Genomic DNA, 22,418 nt, shown 5'->3' on the forward strand with positions numbered 1-22,418 from the left:
TCCTTATCAAGATTTGTAATTAAGAAAGAAACGTCATCACAGACTGTTGAAATTGAGCCACTTATTCTCATATTTATCCACAGAAATCAGTTAGTACAATTGAATAAATATAGTCAAGTGTCACTCTGGAAGTTGTAGCAGAAAGGAATTATGGGACAAAGTTATCTCCTATCATAAATATGATCCAGTGTTTCCGATGCTAAAGATGATAAAGGAAAGACTTTCTATATTATTTCCTAAGAATTTAGAAAATAAATTTTTCTTTAAATGCTTGTTACAGTTATCATTTTACCTTCTTAAGCCACATAATTAAAATATCTGCCCAGATATTGTCAAGTGGAAAAACCCTTCTCATCTTAAAAAGGAACACATTATTAAAACATTTTTCATTGAGGTTTTCAGATTTGCAGAGACGTTATCTTTATTTCTTCTCATAATTTCACATTATGTTGCGTTCACTGTACATCTGCTGAGGGAAATCTGAACTCTTTTACTTTATTCTTTTGCTATAAAACACCAAATTCTCATCTGCAGTTTAATAAAATCAATTTAAGACATAATTAAGCTAATACTGCTCTACTTTATCCAGCGTTAAATAAATCAAGAATACCAACTGAAAGATTTTACATCAACAACCTTTTACTTGATTTGAAATTAAAAAATTAATTTTACTCAAGATCTTAACTAGAAAAGCTGACTTCTCTGTATTTTTTTAAATATTTTTCCCCGATGAGTTATTGGAAAGTTCCCATTTGTGATCAAATGTGGTTTTTAATGGTTTTACAAAGAATCTTTGAACAGCAGTAAAATGTTGCTACTATAAGATTTCTTTAAAAAGTTAAACAAAACACAAAAATGGACCAACAGTGAAGTTCAGTTTTTTGTATATGATATGCAACACAGGACTAAAGGGATTTTCATCTCGTCCACCCTCCAGTCGGCCAGCTTCAAGAGTTGCAAAGTTTAATTTTTATTCAAATTTAAGATTATGAGGTGATGCGAAGCTACACCACCAATCTCAATCTCTCTCCAGCTTTAGATTCTACGGAAGAGAAGGGTGGAGAGAAGTTGAGTTGCTCATTTTACCCCTTAAAACCTTAAAACCAGCTGCTGTGAACAGAGCTGCAAATTCAAGGTTGAAAAGGGAGCTGCACTACTGTCATCTGTGGTATTTTGACCAAACCATGTTTGCAAAGAAAAACCCAGCAACGTTTCTCATTCGATAGCCTGGAACCAGCACATGTTTAGTATTTCAGTCTAAAAAACAACAAAATAAGAAAATTAAAAATAATAAAAAAAAAATATATCATTTTTTTTTCTTTCATTGCAGTAAATAAAAAAAACAAACCCAAAATCTCCACCACAGATGCAGGAAACAACGTTTTAACAAGATTACTCAGCGAGTTTCACATCACAGCTTGGTATGATGCCTGTGTTTCATTAAGTCTGGCTATTTTGCTGTGAATAACCCTTAATCCTGCTCATCCAACACTGACATGACCACAACGTCCTCACATTCCTCCATAATCAGACCAGCAGCCAGGAAATGTAAACACTCAGCCGGCCGCTGTCTGTGTGTGTTTATGGCCTTTTACCGACCATCCCCCCTCTCCAACTGACAGAACATTAAGCTTGTCAAGCAAGTTAATTGCAGAATACTTATCAGGGCAGACATGGCAAGTTGACCTGGAAAAAGACAACCCATATCACTAATGTGACAAGTAAACATCTCTGATAGGGGTCATTTGTCTTAATTATTGCAATGTTTGAGGAGTTTTAAGTGAAATGCTCCTTCACTTCTCGCTCATGTTTTATTTGCTGGGAGGGCCTGGGTTATTTTGTCATCCTCTACATAGGGGTGGAGAAGAATTCATGTTGAAGAATACCAAGAGAAGACAAAGTAGGAAATGATGATAGAGGGAGGGGCAATATGAAACAAAAACAAAAAGGAGAAAAGAGCACGATAACAGAAGATGATAAGATGGAGGAATGGTTCAGAAAAAGGAATAGAATAAAGGAAGTAATAAAAAAAAGTAAAAAGGGTACAGGGAGGGAGAGAGTTAAATATGAAACAAGAGGGGAGGAGAAGAACGTTGGGAAGTTGACAGAGGGATGTTTCTGGCTGCTAGAAACTTCCATTACTGGCAAAATAAACTGATACCATATGACTAATCGCTTCATAACTCCAGCAGGAATTTACTACAACGTGCACACATAAAAAGACAATACTGCAAGAATGAGAGGGGGGGAAATGACAGTGAAAGTGAAGGAGGGGAAAGGGTGGAGGGGTAGACAATTATTCCAGACAACACACCTCCAGGAAATACCCACTGATGTAAAGAATCAAAAACACACCACAGGAAATGACAGCAGGAGCAGAAATAGTTTTTGCTCATGAACAAAACCTGGAGACCAGCAAATATACTGAGCCGATGGATTACAATTAACTCAGAGGTATATTTCTAATTGTGACCAATTTATTAGCAAGTTTCCAGAGACACAAAGGTGGCTGCCTGTGGTCACCATGGACCACCGTGGTCACCTTACATAAATGGCTCAGTAGGGGGTTATGTTCAGGATTTTGCATTTAATATCAGCTGTAAAAAAAGCTCTATCCACTTACTGATTATTTCCATGACAATGAGTCACGTAGATTACCAGCTGTTACACAAACAAATATGTTAAGCTTCATGTAAGTTATTCACCAAATGAAGCAGTGCAGTAACAGCAAAGCAAACCATGTGCTTTGCATTGCAACATGTAGAAATGCTGCATCTGCTGCAACCAGAGCAATGGGTGGACCTAGGATAGGGTCAAATGTTTTATAACCGTGTCTCCATAATTGGAACTACAACAAGTACATGAACAAATCAAATCTGCAAGTACTGATTAATTCTGCAAGTCTGAAAATAGGAGTCAGTTCACAAAACATTTGTCACACATGTAACATGACTACTCAAGGACCAATCAGATTTCTCTAATCCCTAACCAATCATGGAGAGGGGAGGACTAAGATTCTGTGTCCATAACCAAACTTTACATTGTAAAGTGCGACTCTCATGGCTCCCTAATGTCGTAATGTTGAATGTTGTAATGTTGTAAAACTGACTTACATGTTTAAACTTGTAGAATTAATCTGTAGTTGTAGATTTAATTTGTACCTCCAATTTTTAGACTTACAAATAGAGAGGTACAAGTTACAAAACTGGTTGCAAAACTTGTATTCTTATCTTAGCTCCGTGGTTTGCACTGTGATTCATGTGTCTATTGGTAGTTCTAATTTATAAAGCACTAAAGGTTCTTTCTGAGTTTCTCAGTGCTTGTTGTTCATTTCTAATAAGACAAATGCAGAACAGTACAGTGACTATTTCCAGTTTTCCACCTTCTCCTTTATCAAAGCATTTTGGGATGAAAGAATGAACTGATGCATCAAATACCACCTTTTATGGTAGCGCTCACATACCTAATTTGCACTGAAGTTGTTTTAGTGCTGATTCAGAGCCAGAGCGCAATCACGACCCACTTTCAGTCTTTGAACTGTCTCTTGGTCAGAAAAACTGGTTGCAGAGCAGCACCAACTCTTTGCTGTTTTAGATCTAAGGACTGTTTAACATCAAGGGCTGTGTGCAGGATTGTGGGAGGAATGACAGCCAGTTTAACATCTAGCAGGCCTTTACAAAAAAGTTACAACCTAGATGTTAGATAATACTGACATGATTTACTTTTACCTTATCTTTTATCAAGTGTAAGCCCACAAGGTTGCCTCATTTTTTGTTTTTATTCAAGCTATGAATCATGACCATGAATCCTTCCTTGTGTGCTAAATAGACTGGCTGTTGCATTCTTGGATGTATTACCAAAAGCAATTCAACATTTTATTACTACAAACTCAAATTTAAAACCTATATTTAAAATTTTCTTTTCAAATCCAGTTTGCACCATCAGCAGGTTTGCAACACTGGCAGACATTTAAATTTGTAAAAAAAAGACTGAGGAAGACGGGACTATTTGTGGGCATAAACCAGAATGCAGGCAGAAGCTAAAACTACCAACAACACATAGAAGTTCAAGATTTCATACAAGTGGAGAAAACTAAGAAAAAACTGGAAGTTTATCCTGGATTTTTCCATTTTGAACTGCAACAATTACAACATGTACAGAGTGTCACAAAACCCCCAAATCATAAAAAGAACTTTAGTTGTAGCATCAACTGAAAAGAAAGGCGTGACCTTACTAGGCCTTACTGTCAAATAAAATAATGAGGCGTGTGAGCTAAAATGGGTGAAAACTGAAATCTAGCAGGGTGCACACAGATATTGTTGCAATGAGTTTGAACGACAAGAAGTCCCTTGTAGAAGGCAGTCACCCTGCACTGTGGTCATTCACATAAATGTAATGGAGCTTGTTGCTGCTCTCTGGCCAAACAGAAAGCCTTGAAAGCTTGTACCCGTAGTAACATAACATAGAACAAGTCGGTCAAATCCAAGGTTACCTAGAAGATGCTTTTTCTGTGTGAACGCTCAGTGCTTAATGCTAAATTAGCAAAAGTCTTACTGATAGTAAGAGAGTTAAGGATTCTCAGAATTTGTAGCATATCATGCCGTTGATGTTGTTTTTCCATGGGTTTGGAAGCTTCTCCATTAATTTTTAAATGCTCTTATTAATTTAAAAATCAATACAAATGTATAAAGACCAATTCACAGCAAACATCTGCAAAAGAAGTTCAACATTTTGACACTGAAATGGTTTTAATATTTGAACTGAACAATTTGAACCATTAAAAGCTTGAAGTATTGATGAGAACTAAAGTACCACAACAAGCGTAAAGAATGCTGAACACAGTTGAAGCTACAGCGATGCTCATTGTTCCTGACTTGAAGTTTACATTAGCAAATATAAAGAAACTCCTCTGCAGAACACACCTCTGCTGGCTTTTAGCATAAAATTCAGTATTTAGTAGCAATTATTTACAATCTAAACAGCAACTTCTTGGTAAGTTTCTGTTTGGAAAATATCAGTTTTACTGATGAAACTAAAAAAATTTAAGCAAGCAATAATGCAAAAAGTACATTTTCAAACTAGATTTTTTATCTACAAAGGGAGTTTGTTTTTTTTAGTTCTTCTCTTTTTGGTGTTACACCTTTTGATTTGAGTGGGTTAGCATTTTACCTTAGATTCCAACCTTAGACAGGCTAAGCTAAACATAAAGCTTAGAAAGATTAAAGCTCTTAGACAGGCTAACTCATCTAACTCACTGTCAGACAGCCAATGTGCAAATTATCTATACAATTAAAAAATTAAAACATTTTCTAAAGAAATGGTGGAAGTTTTTTCTGTTTATTTCTTTAACCTCTATAATAAAAACTAAATTATCTTCACAGTTAGCAAATTTGTTTAGAAAGACATTTAACTGCTTTCTGAACTATCTTCTCAGACCGTTATGTTTCCCTCCCATTTTTCATTTAAATCTTTTATCCTCATGAGGCCTCCAAAACATTACAGAATAACTCAAATCAAGTTCCTCCTTGATTTTTTGGTTTGTTGCCATTTCTATGTTCCTCGTGGGTTTGCTGGAATCCACATGCAGATGTGGAGCAGATGTTTGTCCAGTCAGACTGACATCGGCAAATTAAATGTGCAGCCAATTACTCAACCCACGTCCAGCGCGGAGTTATGCAAGACCAACATTCAAACAGAGCCTAATGCACAAAGACAGGCAACATATCTGTAAAAGGCATGAAATCTGACAAGAAATTACACACACACACACACACACACACACACACACACACACACACACACACACACACACACACACAGCAGTCTTAATGCCACGACCTTCCCACAACCCTCTGCTTCGTTTACAAACCGCCAGCAATTAACTGAAATGCTGAGATTCTCTAAACACAAACACACAGAAACACTTTAAACACAAAAACAGATAATCAGCGAATCTAAACTGCTGAAACACGAGAAAAGATTTCATGTGCGCTCAGAAGCAGATTGAGCCCGAATTGTGTTCATTTTGTGCCAAATATTCAGTTAAAAATTCAACATTTGGTTTCATTTAGCAGTCAGTGTAACTGATAAAGCTCGTCCGTCCAGCATTTGTACGAGAAGAAAAACACTAAAAGAAACAAGAAAACAACTAACCATAACACCTGATGTACACATTAGGCCTTTGTCAGGACAACCAGCTCTTTTTTAATTCAGTTTCAGGCTCCTTGAATACACAGACCTGTTGAGATAAAGTCTCAAACCAGCCATTCCCTTATATAAAAAAAAAATACACAGTACAGGGAGAAAATAGCATGGAATGTTTAGTTTTTAATTCAGTCCAGTTAAATGTGTAGAAACAGCTTGTTAAGCTAAAAGCTTGTTAGCATATATTTTACTTCATGCATCTATCTTTCTGTCAGTGTTGTCTCTTTCAACAAATGTATTTTTTTTTTTTATTTACAAAGACAAAAATTAAACTGAGAAAACAAGAAAAGGCAAATAATCTTTTAAGCCAGTTAAAGAGATGTGAAAAGCTTCACATACTACAGGCAACATCAGGTTTAAGATGTCTGAAGATAATAAAACCAGACTAAAGTAAACATGTATGAGCAACATAAAGTTGTGTGGAAGTCTGGAACATAAGTCACAACATAGGCATGTTATTTGTGTGCTCAGATTGCAAAATCTGCATGATTAATTACGAAATGCACATTTATCTTTGAATCTATAGGCTTTAATAGTTTGTGTGCCCAAGTCCATGTTGTTGTTGCTGGCAGCAGATTAATTTCTTTATATCGGACAATAAAGTTACTTAACTTTGAACCTCGAATACAAAAAAATATTCAAACCCTTCAGAACTACAAGTCTGTAATAAGCTGATCCAGTACATTAACCACTATGTAGAAACAGCTGATGCTGCCCAAATTAAGGAGATATTATTTGGCCTTTTTACAAATGTGTTTTCTCTCCGAGTTCTATTCTTGCCTTCCTTCATATTTGTGTTTAAGTCTTTCATTACAGTTGTGTTTCTAGTTTTATGGATGCATTTTGCTAATCTGTGCAAAAACAAACAAAAAAACTGAGCTGCTTACTTTAAAATACATCTGATATTCTACAAATGATATTTATTTAAATGTTTCCAATTATAAGTAGTCATAGGTTTTAAGTTACACCCCTTAAACTGCTAGACGGCTTTAAATATGAAGCATATGCAGGAAATGCTGAGGTTGTAATTAAATCAAGCAACAGTCAGCTTATAAAGTGATGATAAGCATGTTAATAAAGATGACAAAAAATATGAGTGAATATAAAACAAAAACATGGAACTAACTCCTGTCTTTTCAAAAGTTGTGTACTCTTATGTAAAAGTTTCTAGAAAGAACCAACAAGGAAATCTGAGGAAGCAAAAGAGCAATAAAAAGCCAAAAAGGAAAGGAAGAGGACATGAACCCATGCAGGGTCAAACACACAGGAAAAGACACAAGAACACGCAGCTTAACAACCCAAACTGAAACCTAGGGTCTCACAAAATCCAGCTCAAGTAGCACTTTACCAGGAATACTTACTAAATACACAGTGACCAAAGTACTAAATCTGAGCTTTGATGACATTACATAACCCCCATGCCTTCAACATGACTCAGTAACAAGCCAGATCTCTGCAAGTAATCAGGGCAGGAGAACGCTTTCCAAAACTAAAACAAGGAGACATTTCTAGAAGAGCTTAACAATCAAATCTAAGGACAGAAATTCAAGAAGGTGTCAGGAGGAACACCAAGGGTAAAATGTCAATGAGAAACAAGATGTTTATATTTTAGATATGTGGAATTCACTCTTTTGCTCTTTTGGTTTCAAAAAAAATCTAAAGGTTTTTATGTTTGTATCTTAACATTGGTATTGGTATCCTGCCTTTGGTTGACACTGTGAATTTAATAATAAATTACCCAAAGAGTCATTTACAGTCAAAAACTGACTTCGTAGTAAAGGAATGGGCTTAAAGTAGGACAGCACTTTCTGAGCATCCTCCTTGTTTTTTTGCACTGTGACGCAGCTGTTAAAGCTGAAGGTATCTATCTTACTGCAGATGACCAGTGGCCATTTGGTTCATGTCAGTCCCCCTCTATTTCCCACTTTCCTGTCAAATTTTGACTGTCACTATCGCAAAACTAGCCTAAAATTAAATAGTTTTCTGTAAAGCTAAAAAAAAAAAAAAAAAAAAATACCAGAGAAAAAGCTTGAGGATTTAAATAAGTTTAACAACTGGCTCCTCCCACTCCCCCATCTGGGAGAAAAGTTGGAACAAAGAGACTTTTGTTTGCGTGAGCACGCTCCTACCAGAGTATAAAATCTTTTTAATTATGCTTTTAGTTTCTCAAAGTTAAAATGATCAGTCATTTAGCCACCTGAGAAGAATATAACAGTTTTTAGCACAAGTACTTTATGGTTCTTTATTTTCATCTAAACATTTTTTGTCCTAAATAACCCAAATGTATATTAGCTTGGTTGATGTATATGGCAATTCCAGGCAATAAGCAACAACCACAATGATAAGTGATAAGAAAAGCAATCATTATATGTAGCTCCTCTTGGTAAAAGTGAAAGCCGGTTAATGTTTGAGGGGGCTTGCAGCATAAGTAATAAGATTTGCAGGTATTCAGCACCACTGCAAACAGGCTTCATTTGTTTCCTGCAGATTAAAAGTTTCACACTGCTGTATAATCCTTTTAGCATTCATAAAATGGGTCATAAAATTAACTGAAAGACATGGGATGAAATGGTAGAGAGGCAGTAAACTGCAGCAAGGAAGGTGGGTGTTTAAATGTTTGGTCTGAGGAAACTTGATGACCCAGAGCTTAGAGAAGGTGAAAGAAGATGAGGCAGTAGGAAAAGGACCACACAGTCTCATATATGATGGCTCCATTTGTCAGAATATAATGCATTCCTGAGTTCTTTATTCTAACTGTAACCTATCCTAAAACACCGCCCTCCACTACAAAAGGAGGTTTAACTTTCAAACAGGCATTTTAGTTGTTTTTAAAACAGCATTTCTGATCCAGTTTGTGAAAATAAAAAAAAGGTTCAGTTGCTGTTTTCAATACAAGGTGCAGCTCCCTGTGTAGGGTTTTTTTCCTCCCACTGCTCAGGCCAAATAGGAAATCACTTACCAAACACTACTGAGCTAAACAAGAAGAAGCCTATTGACCCTGATTTACCTCAGGAAGAAACTGTGCTTCAAGACAGTAAGCAGGTTAATGTTTTTAAGGAAAGACAAAATACACAGAAATGCAGCAGAAACAGCATTCAAAACAGGAAAAACAGGATGTTTGAAGCTGTGTTCAGGATACATGTTTAGATTGGACAAACAGGTCTATTTACCAAGTTCACTGTTTCCTCTAAAAGACCAAAAAAAGTCTAATATTCAGAATTTTCATTAAAACTAAAAATTTTCAAAATATTTTAGGCAATATACACACAGTGGCTAGATTGTAGACGCTTGTTGCCATACATTTAAAGTCAATTACATCCCCTGCTTGTTGCATAACTCCACACACCACCGGTGGGAGGTGTGAGGAGAGTGGGCGGGTCGGGACACACAGGCAAAAATAATTGACAGACAGCAGCTCAGCTCACTGGCAAGATGCAAAGCAAGATTCAGAAAGCACCTACGCCACAGAGCGTCTTTGAGGTGGAAGAATTTCCCCCTCCTGAATCTCCTCAGCTACACGTGAACCAGGTGGTCCTGAACCGTATCAGTCTGAGACGTTAGCGCTGTTAGCTGGCCTGTCAGCAGCAACAGCAGCTCTGAAAAGCTGTGGAGACTCGCAGCAGGTTGTGGCAGCTGCAGGAAGTGCTGCTGGAAGTTGCCGCTGCTACGATTTGAGCTGCTGTCTGTTACCAGATGAGAATCAGCAGGTAAAGAATAAAGTCTGGTGTTCTTTTACACCCCTCAAAAGCACAAATCGGTCCCATTCACCATTCTTATGTGTTGATGGGCGTGGTTTTCCATGCCTGCAGAGCGAGGACCCATCTGTTTGCATCTGGAGGGAGGGGTGGGGGTTTTTTAAATTTTCTCGTGACGTGGAAAAGCAGCAGTATGGCTCTACATCACAACAAACTAAACTTGGTTTTGCCCTGTAGAGGCCGTCACGAGCCATTTTTTACCCACAAAATCCAGTTTTTTAAATAAATGAGAAAAATAAAAATTTTATCAACAGTATGTGTGATTTTCATCACAATTAAATAAGACTGTGTTTTTTACCACTAAAAAAAAAAATAAAAACATTTTTGGGTGCACTACCCCTTTAAGTGCAAATCTGTAAAATATCCAGTGTTAGCAAGGTTAGCACCAGCACTTTTTTAGCTAGGTCCCCCCCACTGCCATTAAATAAAAGGTGATATTGGCTCATATTCTGGCAATTAACTAAAAAGACAATCTGTTGTTGCAAGCGAAAAATAAAAATTTCCAGACCACGCATCACTACAGTCAGAACCTGAAAAATCTTCAAATGTCTCCAAAATGCTCAGTTTCAGTGCTGAAAGCGATTACAAGAAAGGCTGATCAACTCATATAACTTACCTTCTAATTATTTACCTTTAGTCCTAGCTGACCTCCATTTTTTAAACTGATTAGTAAAATGCTACAAGATGGTGACAATAAGGACGAGAGTTATTATTCATATTATTCATGAATAAAACCTTGTCATAGATGTAGAGGGACAAGCCTGTTGTTCCAAAATCGAATTACCACAGCTTCACAAATGAGGAAAAATAAAACAAGTGACTAATTTAAAATAAGCATGCTCCATCTGTAATCAGACGTGTGTGTTCATGATTACCATCACTGCATGAACTGTGGTGTGGTGATTGTGTGATAAAAATAAATAAAACATTAAATAGTGCTTAGACTTACAATGAAGGAGGCTCACACCTTTTCAAATCAATTCATGTGGAGACCCCTTCCATCCTGGAAGAAAAAAATAATAATCATGAATAAATAAAACAGGAAGGCGCCTGAAATGATAAAAAGAAAAAGTTCTGCACAGTGAGGAAAGAATGTGAAATAAGGTGAAAATAAATGAGCAGACTGAGACCTAAAAAAACATGAAACTTTAGGAAATAAATGCAGAAAGTGTTAAAAGAAAAGACAAATGAGAGGAGGAAAGGGTTGCGGTTTGAGGTTTCCTGTGGCAGAGTCGAGAGGACAAAATGTAACCATGGGTACGCATTCATCCACATATCCGTCATTTTCTCACTCAGTTACAGCCTCACCACCTCAAACTCACCACCTGTGTCTCCATACGTTCTGTGAAACGAAAAAGACGTGTGACCTCAGACCACGTGTGGAGAGCCTGCCCTCCAGACACTCATTCACACCCAGATGTCACCATGTGTGGATCTCGGTCACACTGCATTTGGTGTGTGATCATGCACAACACTTGACTACGAGCAGACAATGTCAATGAGATGCACGCTTCAGTCTGAGCAAAGCTTCTACTATTAAAACATCTATGTTTGCACATCATGTTAACAACATGTTAACACAGTGTTTCTCAATCCAGGTCCTCAGGACCCACCGTCCTGCATGTCTTAAGACGTGTTCCTACTCCAACACGCCTGATTTAAATGAATGAACTTCCTCATCAACTTATTTGCAGCCTGTTGATGAGCCATTCATTTAATTCAGGTGTGTTAAAAAGGGTTACTTCTAATACATGCAGGGCAGGGGGGGGGGGGGGGGGGGGGGGGGGGGGGGGGGGGGGTCATTGTGACATTTTAAGTGTTTACTGTGGTAATACAGACTAGTTTCTTTCTACTAGGTCCCTGTAGCTATTGTTTCTCTGAGACCAGCAGCTATGTTCTGCCCGGTGTGATCTGGAAAAAAATAGTCTGAAGACATTTCGTTTACACGTTGAAATCCGCGTCAATAAAATGTAGCGAGACATTTCTATACTACTTGACCACAGTTCCATAGTGGTGGCGAAACATTGGACCGTCGCCACGTCTTTCACAACAACCCTCACCACACTCATCATACAGGGCAGGAGAGACACTCCACTAAAATGGTATTGAGATGGCACTGATGCCATTTGTCCAAAGTGTTGATGAGTTTCTTAAATCCCGGATTGTTTGCTGTGTTAAATGACAAAAAATTTCTGTTTGTTTATAACGTTTGTCTCTCTGTGACTCTGGGAGCTGGTGGATTATTTAGTCGCGACTCACAAAAATGGAACATTTTTCTATTTTCTTGTGTCGCATTGCAAGCCCCCGTGTGCACGTTTGCGTGCACAAGAGCAACATTTCACATGCACGACTGTTGCCTGTTGCTTGGCTGGAGGAGAGCAGCGATTTCCGCCTCATCGCGCAAGTTCGATATAAAATGATGGAGAAGGGGTGACGTCGCCTCCCGTGTGTCCAGCCCATAACTGGCGAGGTGTTTGCAACTCACACTGAAGAAAACTAAAGCAGTCGGGGCTGTGGGAGGAGTCTGCACCAGAGCGCTGCAATGCCAGCTGCGCTCGATTTGCAACTGAAAACAGCACAAGAGGAAACTGAGAAGGACAAAAATAATCGGACCATTTCATTTTTATGATCGTTGAAAACCCAGATCGTAATTGCGATTAAAATTCTATTAATCGCCCAGCCCTACTCCTAATTGCTCCTGATGGGTCGTGGTTGAGCGCCTTGCATGCCACCTTCCGCCATCAGTGCGTGAATGTGTGTGTGAATGTGATGTATGATGTAAAGCGCTTTGGGTATCGTTCCAGGTACAGCAAAGTACTATATAAATACAGACCATTTACCATTTACCTCGGCATTTCCTAAAAGGCCAACATGACAAAGAGTATGCTGAATAATACTGTATTTTAATTCCACAAGAGGGAAACTAGATAATCTCTGCAATTAGGTGTGTGTGTTCACACACAGACCTAATTAGCCATATGAGTTGTAAAATATTGGCATACTAGATATCGGCCAAATATCCAACATCATGCATCCAACACGATATATTGATTCAATTATCAACAAGCCAATAGCATAAATCAAGATGAAAACATTGATGCATTAAAAGTAGCTGGCTGTAGCTCAGGAGGAAGAGCGGTTGTCTGCCAACCTGAGAGTCGGTGGGTCGAATCCAGACAACATGTCAGAGACACTGTTGGGCAAGATACTGAACCCCACAATGCCTCCCGATCTGTCTATCAGTGGATAAGTAGAAGTGCTGTATGAGTGTGAATGGGTGAATGTGACATGTGGTGTAAAGCGCTTTGAGTGGTCAACATGACTAGTGCTATAAGTACAGCTAACATCAACTTCCAGAATGTGATGGTTTTGGGTTTTCTTTGTTTCTGTTGCCAGACTGTACTACCTTGGTTAATAGAACAAAGTTCTGAAAATATTTCGTATGAGACGCTAAAGAGGGGTATGGTTTACATCCTGTTTTAATGTCAACAAGAAATATTTTTATTTTGTTCTTTTTTTTTTTTTTAACTCTGTATGAATTTTGAGACCAATACTGACTCTCGGTATTGTCTATTTTTATTAAAAGAATAGATTGTTTTTTATTTAAATGTCAGAGATCATGAATAAAAATCTAAAATATTACTTTTTAATATTTTCTTTTTAAAAACAAGTTATTGTTTTTTGACATCGTCTCCTGAACTGAATCAGAAAATCATATATCAGAATTTCTGATATCAGCAAACATCAAACCATTGTCAATTTGTCACTTGTGAATCGATATATCCTGTTCAAAATTTAGATTTACACCAACCGCTAAGATCTGAACCTGGATCCTTCTTTGTGTGAGAATGCTGACAACCACACCGGCGTTAAACCTGCTCCCGGACAGGCCCCCACCTATTTATGTTACAATCCAGCCCACAAGGTTGCAGCATAAGAGGTTGGACATAAAATAAATTACTAATATGAACTCAAAACTACAACCACATGCGCAATCAGCAGCTCACATTTCACATTTATTAGTCTTTAGACAAAGGTCAGGTTGCATGGTCACCCCCTGCTCTGGACTGGATCTGAGGGATGGGTCATTGCACAGAGGGAGATAAAAGGAGGGAACATGCTAGAGGACAAGCATCCCCTCTGACCTGTTAGTCATCATTTCTAGATTATTGCTGCTTTTAAAAAATATAAAAAAAAATTTAAAAAAAGACTCATGCAAAGCAAAAAAATTACAAAAGCAACAGTTTGTAAAATGTGTCTAAAGCTAAAATGAATACAAATAAGAACTTTAAACGTAAATAAAAAGTTAGCTAAACATGTGTTTTAGAATCGTTTACTCCTCACAAACTATACAGCAGTTAACTTAACACTGTTGGTGTGTGAGGAGCTTCCAGTAGACAACACATGGTTTTAATTACAGCCCACACAAGTAGACCCAATCACCAGTCTGTTGCCCTTATTTGTTCTGCTTGCATTTGTAAGAGCAGCTCTCAGACATTTGGTTTTCTACTTTAGTTACAAGTCAAAAATTTTTTTTGTCAGCTTGTCAATATTCTGATTTTTTTCTGTGAAAAAGCTCCAACAAAAATATCAGTGTTAAAATCATGTGCTACCTTTCCACAAAAATGAAAATAACTCATTTCAAAACTGGAACTTTAAGTGTCTTGGATGTGATAAAACATCACATCCACAATTCAGGATTCCTTCCAAAAATCCCAAGTGAGAAGGAGAAAACTCAAAGTACATGTAAATTGTTTGATATGCAAATTATTTCTTTCATCTACTTGATGATGTTTGTTTTTGTGCATTTCCAGAAGATTTATTCTGATTAAAACTTCCACCTATTCAAAGAAAAAAGAAAATCTTTGTGTTAAAAGATTTACGTTTCCATAGGAGGAAGAGCCTTGACTGAACCTTTCTTTCAGTGCAGTTCCTAAAGTCCATCCATTATCGTCCATTATGGGTCACGGGGAAGCCGGAGCCCAACCTATCATTTAGCCGTTAAGAGGCAGGGTACATCCTGGACAGGTCACTAGTCCATCGCAGGACCAACACAGAGACAAACAACCACCCACACTCACTCCTATGGAGAATTTAGCGTGACCAATGAACCTAACATGCATGTCTTTGGACGGTGGGAGGAAGCCGGAGTACCCGGAGAGAACCAATGCATACAGGGGGAGAACATGCAAACTCCACACACTGTTCGAACATCCCTCCCAGCCAAGGCTCGACCCAGCAGCCTTCTTCCTGTGAGGCTGCGGTGCTAACCACCACACCACCGTGCAGCCCAGGTTCTTAAAGTTCAGGTTATTTAACAGCCTTATCTGTTGACCCTTAATGCAAACTGGGGAGAGATCTTCCTTTCTTCTGAAATCAATAATAAGTTATTTTGTTTTCTCCACAGTTTTAGAAAGATCCCACCAGATGACAAATGATTCCACCTCTCTTTTATAGACATATATTGACAGACTAGTTCAAATTTAGCAGATAAAAACAAAAGGTTGTCAAAAAAACTTTTATGGAGCAGACCCTAGAAATTCAACTGGGGTAAAACAACAAAGAAGCATCTGTACTGTGTTCGGTTCAGTCTCTGGAAATAAACTAAACCACCATTAAGAAATAATAAAAATAGATAAATAAATGTTATGACACTGGAAAGATATGAGACAGAGTGCATCATGAAAAAAACATTTTAAAGGTTTACGACTGAGTGGTTAATTGTGTGATATATCAATATCCTGCAGCCAACTTCTAAATCTAAGGCTTAGAAACTGTCGGAATATTCATAGATAAGGAGGATAAAGTAGTTTTTAGTGGATTCTGTTCAAAGCTGTGACAAGACACCTGCATGCCCAAAATCAGCTTCTTTTGTTGAGATTTTGGCAAACTTGGATTTATAAATGCTGCAATAATAACGGTTTCCGGAAACCCGATAATAAAATTCTAAATATAAGGCTTTAAAAAACTATCAGGAGCCTCATAAATAAAGAAGATAAGTGGTTTTCAGTAGATTTGGTTCACTGCTGTGAGAAAGCATCTAGATGCCTAAAATAAGCTTCTCTCACAGATATAATGTCAAATTCTGACTTTTAATATAGAATGAGAAATAAAGCTGTGTGTTAATGCGTAAAAGATGTACATGTTAAATCCACGGAATAATCTCTTTGTATTAACATGTTAATTTGGACTGCCTTGGGTTTTTCATATTGGTATCACATTGAATATCGATTAGGAGTACACACACATAGTTATAGATTGATACCCCATACTGGTATCTGTGCATCCCTAATTAAATACGATGCAATTAATCGTTCCTTTTCTTAATCTACATTTAAAAAACTCCTTCGGGGAAATAAATTTTTATTAATTTATAATGATGAAAATGAAGAGTTTTGTTGCAGACGCCATGTACAAAACTTCATCCTAGAGTTTCCATAATCCAACTGGTTATTTTTCTTCAACTCCATGCACCTAGTTTATTACAGACTTTTGGCAAATTACATTAAAAAATATCACTAATCACATCAAATACAGTTCCAGATATTATTTTACAAAAGGTTTCATGAATCAAAAACCATCATTTTCAACTGATGTGAAGAAAAGTTGGTTGAAAGATTAAAGTGCTATGGATAACAGGAAGCTTCAGAGCTCTGTTTTTATCTGCCTCACCTACCTAAGCAAACAGAAAGTGGCCAAGGCCACAACACACACTCACCTCGCCAGCATGTCTACAGCAAACAACCTTTGGACACTCCCTAAGAGCCTAAATACATGCTGTACTCATAAACCACTGCTAATGCACAGAGAAAACTGTCAAATGAATCAAGCAGAATGTAAAGCAGCCCACTGGGCTGACCTGCAATTAAAGCACAACTTCATGTACAAGAGGTTTGTCATGCCTTCCTCTGCCCTCTTGTCACTAAAGCAACAGTGCAACATAAACTCATAAAAACAGACAACTTCCATTGATTCAAACAGGTCAGTGGAACATCTCCACATTATGAAAGCGAAACCAGAAGTTAACCAGCACTTGCAGCAGTTAACCCTTAGCACTACATCACATTGCTCCCTTTTCCTTCAAGTTGTAGTCAGGCATGTGCCTCAGTCATTCATAATTAACTTAATTTTTTGTAGCTTAGATGCTTCTTTTATCTGCACTTCTTTTGGGTCTAAAACAAAACACAGCAATGATGCAACATCAACGTAATCAGCAGTAACTATAAGCTTATGATCATTTTGTACAAAGCATTCCTCTGGATGTTAGCTAATGGTTTAGCCCCCCAAGGATGATGGTTTTCTTTGTTAAATTTAGTAACTGCTTACATTAGATACAGGATTTCTGTGCAACTTTTGAAACCACAATTTTTTGTAAATGTGCAGCATCCTTTAAAGTTTGAAAAGAACGGGCATCAGGCTGAGGGAGATGTGAAGTATTAAGCAGGTTTTAAGGCTAACGTTTTGCACCAAAACCCCCATTAAGTATGTGTATGCTTTAAAAATCACTTTTTCTTATTCAAATATGTTTCTACGCCGGTATTCATTAACGCCAAGTGATCTATGGTTTAGTAGGAAATGGTGTTGATGGGAGCAAAGCAAAAACTAATGAAATATAAGGAGTGAATATGACTGCTTCATTATCAGATCATCCCAAAACCAAGAACAGACGCAGTCATAAAGCAATGCAGTAAAAGCACATTAGCACCACCAGTGCTCCATCTGTGTTGAGGCAGAGGACTGAACTCTAGGTCATTTGACTTTAGGCTTTTCTTTAAGTTTATTTATCTTATATTTTTAAGATGATTTTATCCATGTGTACAAAAGTCAGCTCGACTCAGCTAGTATTTATAATTCAGTAAACGAAGCAGTCGCAAGAACCAGACATAAACCTAAAAGAATTTTAAAAAGAAATCCACAAAAGGAAAACAAAAGATTTGTTCAGGAGAAATAACTTTAATCTTTGGGAATTTATGGGATATTGCATTATCCAATCCAGCTTTATTTACAGAACACTTTTAAAACAACATAGTTGACTAAAGTGCTGTACACAGGCTTAGGCTTAATAACTATTACAGATATCATACTGAACAAATAAAAGTAAATATACAATTAACGCAATAAAATGACTAATAACAGTAACAGAGGATTTAAAAACAGAAAGAGGCCCAGCCTGTCTGAGGTGCAGTGGCACTGTGTTTCAAAGTTCAAAAAACAACTGGGGCATATACGAGATACAGGTCATTTGTGTGAGTTTATTGTTGGTTGACTCAGACCAGAAACAACTACATCATTTTAATCTTCATCAGGTCAATGACTCATTCATTTCATTCCAGTCACATTTTCTTCCTAAACAGACAAAAGTTTTTAGCACCTACGTTTAAATTATTACCAATCACTTTTTCCACTTTGCATCTTCTCAGTGTGAATCAAAAATGGCGATGGGAACCGTCAGTATTCATACCTTGCAACCAAAGCAAGAGTGTAAAATAACTTTGTACAATTTAACGGCTGGTTCCACTAATGCTTGTTTTAGATTAAGCAAATGACATCACCTCCCCGTCTGATGAGTTTATTTTACTATCACATTTTACTTATGTCACTGAGTAGCAACACAGTGTTTTAATGGCTGGTTTATGAACGAAAATAAACCTTGTTTGACAAGTGATGTAACAGCCATCCATAAGCTGGTGGACAAGTCACAATCACTGTGAAATTCCTTTATTACATATAGACTTACTGAACCTTTGACTTCACTGTCAGTCATTTTCTCTATGATTTGCACGAACACAAGAAATTATTTACATCTGTAAAATTTTACCAACCTCAACAAGTTGTTTTTAATTGTGAGTTCCAGTTTGAGTAACCAATTTGTGCCCACTTGCATTATCTATGCCAGGAATCCTTAATACTGGTCCGCGAGATTTTAGAAGTTTCCCTGCTGCAACATGAAATGCATTATTTCTGCATTCCGAATTCCGCATTTCCAGTTTATTTGTATCCAGGATCCCCTTTAGCTGCTGACAAGGCAGCAGCCAGTATTCCCCGAATAAAGCAATAATAGATGAAATTAGCTTCCAGCTGATTGGTAATGACGCAATTTAACTCCCATAACTCAAAAACCCCAAACCAACCCCATACTCCCAATCACCCCACACCTAAAGCATTAGAAATAAAACAAACACAGTAAAAGATTAAATTACCAATACTGAAAAGAATACACAATCAAGTACCAATAAGAAATAGATGATTATGTTCATATGAATCTATACATCCACACAGGAAATTAGACTAAAAAATTGTTTTTTCAGAATCCTTACAGATGATAGGAGCTTTAAAAGAGACCTAAAAAGGACCCATGATTTTTCAATGATCTTGTAGTCCTAACACAAAAAGAAAGTCAACTTCCTCCAACACTATTAAAAACAAAAGGTTCTGCTATCAGCTGTTCAAATTCTCATTTTTAGGTACAATACACGACACAGGCTATATAGAAGAAGTACACTGAGCCACTGTGACATAGAAATTATTAACATGACAGTAATCTTTTAAATGATCACTAACATTTTAATCAAACAGATGGTAACACGTTATGCTTTAGATAAAAGGTCATAGTTTGATTTATACGGTGCCAATCAAAACACCCATCATTAAATTTAAATAAGTGGATGTTTTTAACACCAAATTTAAAAAGCAACATGGCAACTACCGAAGTGCAAACCAGGCCAATCTTATCTGAAACTCTTCCAACCATTTCATGGAAGCACTAAATTTCAAATCTGATTCGTCACCTAAAAGTTTCTGCACATAAAATGACAGATATGGCTGCATGCTTTCAGAAAGCATCCCCACTGGTAGTTATTATAGATTCCAAATGAAAGAATATGCAACTTGGTCACCACTTGAACGAAGAAGCACACCCCACTTAACACCAGGAAGAACAACTGTAAAGTGCATCCATCTCTCCACACAGTGAATCTTCTGATTCCCTGTAATCAGCCTACACAATAGACTTATGCAACTAGAATAGCTGGTAATTAAAGGCATTGTATGAAACCAAATGGAAATAGAACATGCTGGCTGGAAACATTAGGCTGAGGGCTGCTGCAGCTCTCCTCCTCCCCTCTTTTTTGTCTTTGCATCTCTTTTCATGTTTTCCATTCTTTACCAAGGAAGCGGCAGCCTTTTATGCAGTTAATGATTACTCTGTCTTTTTGTAGCCTAATGCTTCACATCTCCGAACAGACTGACTGACATGACCCTGAATTAACGGAGACAGACGGAGACAGTCAGCAATACCCACTCTGCTAAATGGCCTTCCATGCTCCCCAGTCTTCATTCAGCAGAGGAATATCCATCATCGTCACCCGGCGTGTGCGAGACAGATGGATACAAAGAAAGTGTGCATGTATCAGCAGTCAAGATGATGAAGTTTAAAGGGCATCTGGGGTGAAATAAATGACATCTCGTGGTTCTGCAGCCTCCAGATATTACACTCTTGGGACTTCTGCAAAGCTGACAAAACTGCAGAGCAAATTGTTCAATCACAAGACAATGTGATCTGACTTGATGGGATGGGCTTTTTTCTGTCTCAGTGCTCCGTCTCTGGGTTTTGTAATGTGGAAGACAGGCTGAGGAAACAATAAGGACAATTTGCAATGTGCCTATGTTGCATGAAAGGCTCGTCTCGCCTCTTGTGCTTATTTCCATTTCTGCTGCAAAAGAAACAGCCTGGAATATAAATACGCCTTCAAGAGATCAGCATTTCCTTTCACAACAGTCAAAGAAATAAATGGCATTAAATGTACTCACTTGTTATTTTTGTTGACAACATGACTGTTTCATGACATCTTACCACTTTGGTATAGTCAGCATTGTCAGTGTGAAGTCATTTAAATTGAAAATGTCACTGACAAACCCAGAAAAATAACTCTTTCTGCTTTTCTGAGCCATTAAATGGTCCATTATGACACATATTTTTCCACCAGCTCCAGAAAATGACCCCAGTGCCTGGTGAATAATGGTAAATTTAGAAAACAAGAAGTCTAAATTAAGACTAAAACTTGCCTCCATCATGGATCACTGTTGTTTCAGATGAAATTCGGTTTGACACGTTTCTTTCTGAGCTCATAAATTAATTTAACACCATTAATAACTGTCAAAACGATTGAGTGGCAGAGTAATTGATTGTTGCAGCTCGACTTTGGAGTTCGCAGAACAAATTGCCATAGAGGCAGCAGGGGTTCGTGTACAGTTCAAGACGTACCGTGCAATTAACCTGCTCAGGGCTGCCGTCGTTTCTCTCCTTCACAAAGCAGCCTGGAAAAGCTTTTAAAAGTTTAAAGTGACGAAAAGCTGCTGGAGTGATACATTCCTTACTTCTTTACATGGAGGTCAGAGTGAGACCTTGCCTTCACACATGAGCTCCAAAGCTGCAGATGCAACATGATGCCATTTATTGTGAACTGAACCTTGAGAAACATGAAGTCAGAGCCTACTGCACCCTCGGGACAACCAAACGTCCATAGAAACAGTCATTTTCTACCCCAATTCAGAGCACTTTGAACTAAATTATGCAGCAGCTGATGACTGTCATCATTTCTGGAAAACACGCTTTAATTAGATTCATGAAGACTAACATACACAACATGTTAATACAGAAATTATTTTCCAACTAATAAATAAATGGTCAGGGATAAGTTATAGATAGGACAGAATGTTTACTGCATGTTCATTAAAACACATCACAACCCATCAAAGCAGCTGAAAGTCAAACATCCAGATCTATACACATAATTTAAGGTGTGATTTGCTTATGAGATTCTTGGAAATTTAACTGTTTTGGTAGAAGGTTTCTACTATTTTAACCTCAGAGTAGAAATAGCTGCGTATAAACAAGTTTTTAAGATTATCTGAAGCTTGTGAAGATGTTATATAATCCTAGGGTGAAATTATTGGCTGTATAACTCTTTTTGATTCAGTATTGTGCCCCCTGAACTGAAGGAGCTTTGTCCAAAGTTTGCAAACAAATTCTTACAAGTGAATGCATGATGGCTAAAAGATTGATACCGATGGACCGAAGGGTGCAAAGCCACAAAAAAAAAGTATCCTTTACATGCATAGTTTGGTCAGTTTTCATAGCGGAGTTGAACTACAGGAAACCACGGGGGAAGTGTTTAGCAGTACAGCTGTCAACCAGCAAAAAGGTAAAAAAAAAAAAATGAAGAAGCAGTTGCAACATTTTTAATAGCCACCCAGACCACTGCCGTCTACTGCTCTGCCTCCTCTTTTAGCTTTATTGTGATAAAGCTCCAAAAAATTGCAATATTAGATATAGGCCATATTCCTAGGTCCCCAGCTTTTTTGTTTTCTTGCAGATTGCTTAATTCAACTGATAGAAAATTCAGCTGAACACATTTTCCTTGGCAGTGGACTCTAACGGACCATAACCTGCTCTATTCC

At 37.6% G+C, this 22,418-nt stretch overlaps 1 protein-coding gene across 5 annotated transcripts in view; it reads right to left on the reverse strand.

Moving 5' to 3' along the window:
• plxnb2a.1 (plexin b2a, tandem duplicate 1) overlaps window positions 1-22,418 on the reverse strand; it is a 232,899-nt gene that overhangs the window by 198,112 nt on the left and 12,369 nt on the right. For 2 of the 5 annotated variants that reach the window (XM_041977967.1, XM_041977964.1), the window contains exon 2: window positions 10,909-10,962. The exons of 2 other annotated variants lie outside the window; for them this stretch is intronic. The gene's annotated coding sequence lies outside the window, so the exon portion shown is untranslated. The remainder of the gene's footprint in view (window positions 1-10,908; window positions 10,963-22,418) is intronic. One more of the 5 variants, XM_041977966.1, reaches the window with a different exon arrangement.

This window comes from Melanotaenia boesemani, chromosome 23 (assembly GCF_017639745.1).
Source record: "Melanotaenia boesemani isolate fMelBoe1 chromosome 23, fMelBoe1.pri, whole genome shotgun sequence".
NCBI lineage: Eukaryota > Metazoa > Chordata > Actinopteri > Atheriniformes > Melanotaeniidae > Melanotaenia > Melanotaenia boesemani.